Below are 7,524 nucleotides of genomic sequence, written 5' to 3'. Positions count from 1 at the left end.
ATTGCCTTTGCTTGGGAAGAATGTATTTTTTTTTTCTGTGAAACTATATGTTCTTTTTCCTTTTTTTTTTAAAGTAGCTTTTAGTGTTAATTACAGTTTTAATTAATATCTTGCCAAAATAAGAAGTAGGTAACTCCAAATGTAGTTTTAATTGAACTTTTTTCTTTTTTAAATTACTGAACAATAAAATTCAAAGACTGAGAAAAACAGATTCTGTTCAATTTGATTCAATTTACCTATTTTCCTTTTCATTTGACTTCTTAATAAGATCTCAGTGGAGAGAAATTGCAGGGTGCAGATTTTGCTAGTTTGTGTGACATTTATGATTCCCATTTTAAATTAAATTGAACTTTTGGTATTCAGACTTCCCATGTGTAACGATATTGCTCTTTGCAATTATAAATATCTTAGGTTCATGGAAAATTAATAAATTAGAATTCTGGCTTTATGCCTGTTTTATGTGCCTGGTTAATGTGAAATTGATCCCCTGAGAGACCAATTTCCTTTCTGCATTTGGAGAAAATTAAGTTTCCAAAGGTACAAAACTGAAGGTCAGATATCTAGACTGTGACACATTTGCTAGCATTATGAATCTCAGTCTATGCAGTCCTTTGGAATAACTGCTAAGCTTTTCCTGGTGATGGATCAACATATATTACTGAATTCTGCACTCTCCCTCATTGTACTGATAAAAAATAACTCGAAAATATCTAAGACACATACCTAAGGAGATAGAATAATTTGGGTAGAATTTGTTTCCAAACCCAAGTCTTCTGATTCTTAGTACTATTCCCATTCCCATGCCATTAGCCAGTGTTTTTAATATTCCATTGAAGTGACTCGAAAGGCTATACAGAGAAAATTGTGTAGGATGAAATGAAGTTGAGAGGGAACAGGGATGATGGGGGGAGGATAGTTATCTGGAATTATCCTCGTCCATCTTAGAAAAAGTCTAAGTGCTCTCTCTCTCTCTTTTAATTTAGGTTACTTGAAAATTTGCTTCATAGATACTTTATTTTCTATTCCATAATAGATCCATTTTTAATTTTTAAAGGATTTTTTTTCATCTGCAAAATTTCAAGTTTAAAAGGCTGAAGACTTTATAAAGGTAACTCTTATTTATTCTATTGCATCATGAATCTCAGGTCCAATTTAGATGAATCCTTGTCCAGGCAACATAGCTTGAAAAATGTGGCTCTACACTGTATTGTTCTCTCTTCATTTGGTCATTAAAAGATAAAACCTCTCTCCTCTCTTTTTTTTCTTTTGGTGTTATGGCAACACATGCAGATTGTCATGGCAACGTGTTACAGGTTTTCACACACCAGTAAAACAGAAATGCTTGTGTGATTCAAAACGAATGTGAGAGTCAGACTTGTGCTCTCGGGCTCTCTGCAATCCTGCTCCTACTACACCTCTGGCAACAACTCAGCTATCAATTTTTGAAGCAAAAATAGATTAATCTTAATCTAATATTTGTCTAATATTTTTGAGCTGCTAAATAAATTTGCTAACTTTCAGATCCCGCAATTTGTGAATGAGCAGCTAAGATGACATTTTTGGTGATCCACTCTGGGTGGATGTAGAGTTACATGGATTTAATTCTGTATTCCAGAACCCTGCTTGGGTGGATTTATTGAACACTTCCAATAATCTTTGTTTAGCATTCCTGTCTAGTAAAAATTGACTAATGGTGGAATTTGATAAGTCGGCAGTGAAGAAATCTGTCAATTGTTGTTGTAGACAGACTAATGCTCCCTAGAGATGCCCATATTCAAATCCTCAAAACCTGTGAACATGTTAGGTACTAACAAAAAGGAATTAAGAATGCAGATGAATTAAGGTTGCTAATCAGCTGACTTTGAAGTGAAATTATCCTAGATGATCTGGGTAAGCCCAATATAATTACAAAGATTTTTCTAAGTGGAAGAGAGAGGCAGAAGAGAATCAGAGAAATGACAGCAGAGGGAACTCAGTCCTGCCAACCCTTCGATTTTAGCAGGGTTGGGTTGTTTCATTGCCAAGGCCTGTCTGATTCTTTTGTGACCCCCATGGACTGTATCCCACCAGGCTTCTTTGTCCATGGGATTTCTCAGGCAAGAATACTGGAGTGGGTTGTCATTTCCTTCTTCAGGGGAGGTTCCCGACATCCCTGACAGGGGGATGAACCTGAATCTCCTGTTTGGCAGGCAGATTTTTTTTTTACCACTGAACCATCAGGGAAGCAGTGACACTCACTGTGGATTTCTAATCTCTAGAACTGTAGATGATAAATTGCATTGTTTTAAGCCACATGTGTGGTAATTTGTCACAGCCGCAATAGGAATCTCATACACCTGGTGTGTCTCTGATCTTCACTGCTGATGCAGAAGCTGTCCTGGGTTCTCCCCTGCTCAGCTAGGGCAGAGATGACTCTGAGGGATGGTTGGTCTGATGAACTCCTGAGAACCTGTCAGCCTCACTGAGAAGACTGGAATGCCAAACTAGAAGCACACAGGATGACAAAGACCCTAGATGCTCACTGGGACAGGTCCGAGGAAGACTTTGGGGTAAGCATTCAGTTCTCAACTGCCCTAGGAGTGCAACTGTGTATTTGTCTTAAGCAGAAGTCCCTTGGCACCACAGAGCAAGCATACTTACAGAGCCAGTGGTCCAGTCTCAGAAATTATGAAGAAAAAAATTCAGCAAATAATAATTATACCTCTGGGTTGGGAATATCCCCTGGAGTAGGAAATGGCAACCTGCTCCAGTATTCTTGCCTGAAAAATCCCATGGACAGAGGAGCCTGTTCTGGGCTGCAGTCAGACATGACTGAGCAACTAAACGTGCGCACACACATATGGCTTTTGCACAAGCTAACCTAAACTAGTTTGCAATTCTCTGAAACAATGTAACAAAACAGCCTGGATTTCCCAGTTCAGTCCTGGATGAAAAGATCCTGTTGCCATGTAGGCCATGTTTTGTACAGATGCCAGACCTTGGAGCCTGAATTTTGGTGCATTCCTCACCCATGCCCTGTCTTTGTTGACCCCGGGTCTTGATCTTGGTCCCTCAGCCTGGCGTATGAGTTTTATTTATATGTCCAAATAAATTATACTCATCTTTCAAGACACTATCTAAGCACAGTCTCACCCCAATGTCTCCAAAGACTTTGATGTTCCACTTCTCTACTCTGAACCCTTCTGTTTGGAAGTGTAGACTTAAAAGCCACACAACTGGAGAGCTGTGAATTTGAATTATATTTGGGGATTTTGGGGAGGGGACCATAGCCTGGATTACAGTCTTTTTTAAAAATTAATTTATTATAATTGGAGGCTAATTACAATATTGTGATAGTTTTTGCCACACATTGAATGAATCTGCCACAGCACACATGTGTTCCCGAAGCCCAAACCCCCTCCCACCTCCCTCTCCACTCCATGCCCTCTGGGTTGTCCCAGTGCACTGGCTTTGAGTGCCCTGTTTCATGCATTGAACTTGGACTGGTCATCTATTTCACATATGGTAATATACATGTTTCAATGCTATTCTCTCAAGTCATCCCACCCTCACCTTCTCCCACAGAGTCCAAAAGTCTGTTCTTTACATCTGTGTCTCTTTTACTCTCTTGCATATAGGATCGTCATAGTTATCTTTCTAAATTCCATATATTTGCATTAATGTACTGTTTTGGTGCTTTTCTTTCTGACTCACATTACTGTATATAATAGTCTCTGGTTTCATCCACCTCATTAGAACTGACCCAAATGCATTCTTTTTAATAGTTGAGTAATATTCCATTGTGTATATGTACCACAACTTTCTTATCTGTTCTTCTGCCGACGGACTTCTAGATGCTTCCATGTCCTAGCTATTGTAAACAGTGCTGCAGTGAACATTTTGGTACATGTGTCTCTTTCAATTCTGATTTCCTCAGTGTGTATGCCCAGCAGTGGTATTGCTGGGTCATATGGCAGTTCTATTTCCAGTTTTTAAAGGAATCTCCACACTGTTCTCCATAGTGGCTGTACTAGTTTGCATTCCCACCAACAGTGTAAGAGGGTTCCCTTTTCTCCACACCCTTTCTAGCATTTATTACAGCATTTATTGCTCTGAAGAGGTAGGGGGTTAAGCCAGTATATATGTGACATTGGTGAAAGAGTAAGTGCAATCCAGCAGTCATCTCAGTAGAAGGTTACTGCTAATCACAAGGAATGGATATCTCAGTTAAAGATTTTAGTGCTTTTCAAAGTATGGGAAGATACAATAATCTGGGTTCAATTCTCCGGAAATATATCCAACTATCTGAGGGCCTGTTTTCCCAATGCACAGAGTGCTTTATCTTATTCTTTGTCCTTGACTAGCTTTCAGCCTTTACTCTAGGTAGGTGACCAGGATGGCTAATGATTTAATCCTTAGAGAACCCAATGGAGAGAAACATCCCTTTCCTTTACAGAGGTGCAGCTAACACTCCTAACAACTACTACCAAGCTGAGGAAAAAGTATGAGTGGAGGGAAATAAGATGACAAAAGATTTTTATACTAAGCTGAATACATGATACATTGGCATCAAGCCCTACTAGGATCAATACATTTATATGAAACAATAAGACCCAAATTGAATTTATAGCAGAATAACTAAGGTTCAGCAGGAAGCATTTGAAGTACACTCAAAGACTTTGATAAGCAGTTATATTTAGGATACCATGAAAACTAAAGGCATTTATTAATAACTGACCCATAGTGGTTATGACAATTGTGGGACCAATAGCCACCACTGGAATGTTTGTACTCAGCCAAACTGAATGCTTCAGTTTAGAGGAAGATAGTCTCCCATTCATGTCTGACTCTTTGCAATCCCATGGACTGTAGCCTGTCAGGCTTCTCTGTCCATGGGATTCTCCAGGCAAGAATACTGGAGTGGGGAGCCATTCCCTTCTCCAAGAGGATCTTCCTGACCTAGGTATTGAACTCAAGTCTTCTGCATTGCAGGTGGATTCTTTAGCAATGAGCCACCAGGGAAGCCATAGACTCTGGTAAGGAGTTATATTCAGAATACCTTGCAAACTAAAGCCTTTTATTAATAACTGACCCATACTGGTTATGACAATTGTGAAACCAACAACCACCTCTGGAATGTTTGTATTCAATACAGTTAAACTGAATTCTTCACTTTAGAGAAAGAAGTGAAGTAAAGTGAAGGTCGCTCAGTCGTGTCCGACTCTTTGTGACCCCATGGACTATATAGTCCATGGGATTCTCCAGGCCAGAATACTGGAGTGGGTAGCCGTTCCCTTCTCCAGGGAATCTTCCCAACCCAGGGATCGAACCCAGGTCTCCCACATTGCAGGTGGATTCTTTACCAGCTGAGCCACAGGGAAGTCCTTAGAGAATGATAATCCTTTATAAAATTTCCTCAATTTATGATTGCGTACTTAGGTAAAAAGAGAAGTAGCAAATATACAGGATATGTTAATAGTACATTTTACATTTATAATGGATCTGAGACACATTTATACTAATTTCCATGCCCTGGTCATAAGAATGTTTTCATATTTTTTGCTTTTTAGCAACCCAAAGAGCTTGAGAACTTGGAACTTCCCTTTGAACAACTGTCAGTAACAGAATCTAATCTCTCCCTCTTTTGAGTCTTGAGTTACTGTACTGTAAGCAAAGTGCAGGCTTCTTTAGACTTTGTGACTCCAGGCTGTATTTAAATAGCCTGCTTTATCACATCAAAGGAATGCAAAATACAAAAACAGGCAAGAGATACAGGAGACTCTGATTCAGTCCCTGGGGCTGGAATATTCCTTGGAGGAGGAAATGGTAACCCACTCCAGTATTCTTGCCTGAAAAATTCCATGGACAGAGGAGCCTGGAGGGCTCCATTCGATGAAGAGGCAAAGAGTCCTCCGACTGGGAGACTGAATACACAGACCACGCCAGTGCAATGCAAATTGCAAAAAGATGGTGCCCAAAGTCACAAGGATCCCACTTGTGACCCACTGAGCAAATCAGTGGGTGTAGCATCTACCGCAAACCCAGAAGGATGAAAGAGTTAGGAGCTCACTTTGTCGTCTTTGACTTTGGAGCTCGTGATTCAAAAAATAACGCTTGCAGGCTCTCTTTGAGCTCTTTAAATTATCCCTGATATTCTGATGTGTTTCCCATTATTTGTCCTTTCACGAGACAGTTGCCTTATCTTTTACAATATATATTAGGTTTACAGATGAACAGAAATCCTGGCCGTATCTTGGATCTCTGATACAGTCTAACAAGTCAGTTAAGTCTTAGACTTAAATTGCTCCAAAGTGGACAAGGCCAGCTGTTTGTATTCTGCAAACAGTGCTCTGTCGCCCTCTGGTGGATGAAGAGCATCTCCAAACCCAGCACAGAATTAAGGGCTCTCCCTGGCTTTAGAAATCAACAACGTGTTTGTTTGGAGGGACACAGAGGAGAAAATTTGTTTTATAAGTGAGCTGATAATTTTGAAGAGATGAAAATTCTGAATAAATGTTATGTACAAAGATGCTCCTATAAAAATATTTACAATATTTGAAAACATGGGAAACAATTGAAATATTGAAAAATGGTGTTGAGAAATGGAATCTTTGTTGCTATATCAGTAAACAAAGGATGTCACTGTCTTTTGAGACTGCAGGCACCACCAAAAGTGAGCTGGTGAGCCCCGAGGGAACTCAGGAAGAATACCTGCCATCTAGCAGCCATCAGCGGAGAAGGCAATGGCAACCCACTCCAGTACTCTTGCCTGGAAAATCCCATGGACGGAGGAGCCTGGTGGGCTGCCGTCTATGGGGTCGCACAGAGTCGGACACGACTGAAGCGACTTAGCAGCAGCAGCCATCAGACTGTCGCCCCTCCCTATGATGAGCCCTGAGGAAACTCAGGAAGTGAGAATGCAGGATCTTGGCCCCAGACAGGTGAGGTGCATATGAAAGGAATGATTTCAGTGAGCCCAAACTCTTACATTTTCCCATACATAGAAACATGCAAAATTCCTTATCTTGAGATATCTTTTTTTTTCTTTAATTTGCACTTACCTTTGGACATTCAGACTACCTGCCTTAGTCACAAAACTTCTATATAGCATGGCTCCCCACTCTCTCCTCCTTGGAACACTTCTCTGAGGGTTATTTAAGATGCTGTCTCCCAGGCTTGATGTCCTGAAAATTCCCGCTGAATAAAAACATAACTCTCAACTTTTAGGTTGCACATATTTTTTCAGTAGAAATGTAAAAAATAATTATATCCAATTGAATTGTAGACATTTCTTCTCAGATGACTTTTTAAAATTACAATGAATGCTTGTGATTATTACTTGTGGTAAAATGTTTTCTTTAAATAATGGCTGCTTGATAAAATAGGTATTTTTTGAAAATCAGTTTTACCTGTCTATGTAGTCAAAAATCCAGAAATAGCAAAATTAAACTCACCAAATCAATGAATTGTACTTCTGAGAGTTTATTGTGTATATGAGAACAGTTCACACTTTGTTATTTCAAATGCAAAGACTGATATGATCAT

The sequence above is a fragment of the Odocoileus virginianus genome, unplaced genomic scaffold (genome assembly GCF_023699985.2).
Source record: "Odocoileus virginianus isolate 20LAN1187 ecotype Illinois unplaced genomic scaffold, Ovbor_1.2 Unplaced_Scaffold_19, whole genome shotgun sequence".
Classification (NCBI taxonomy): domain Eukaryota; kingdom Metazoa; phylum Chordata; class Mammalia; order Artiodactyla; family Cervidae; genus Odocoileus; species Odocoileus virginianus.
Note: the sequence above shows the minus strand (reverse complement) of the source record.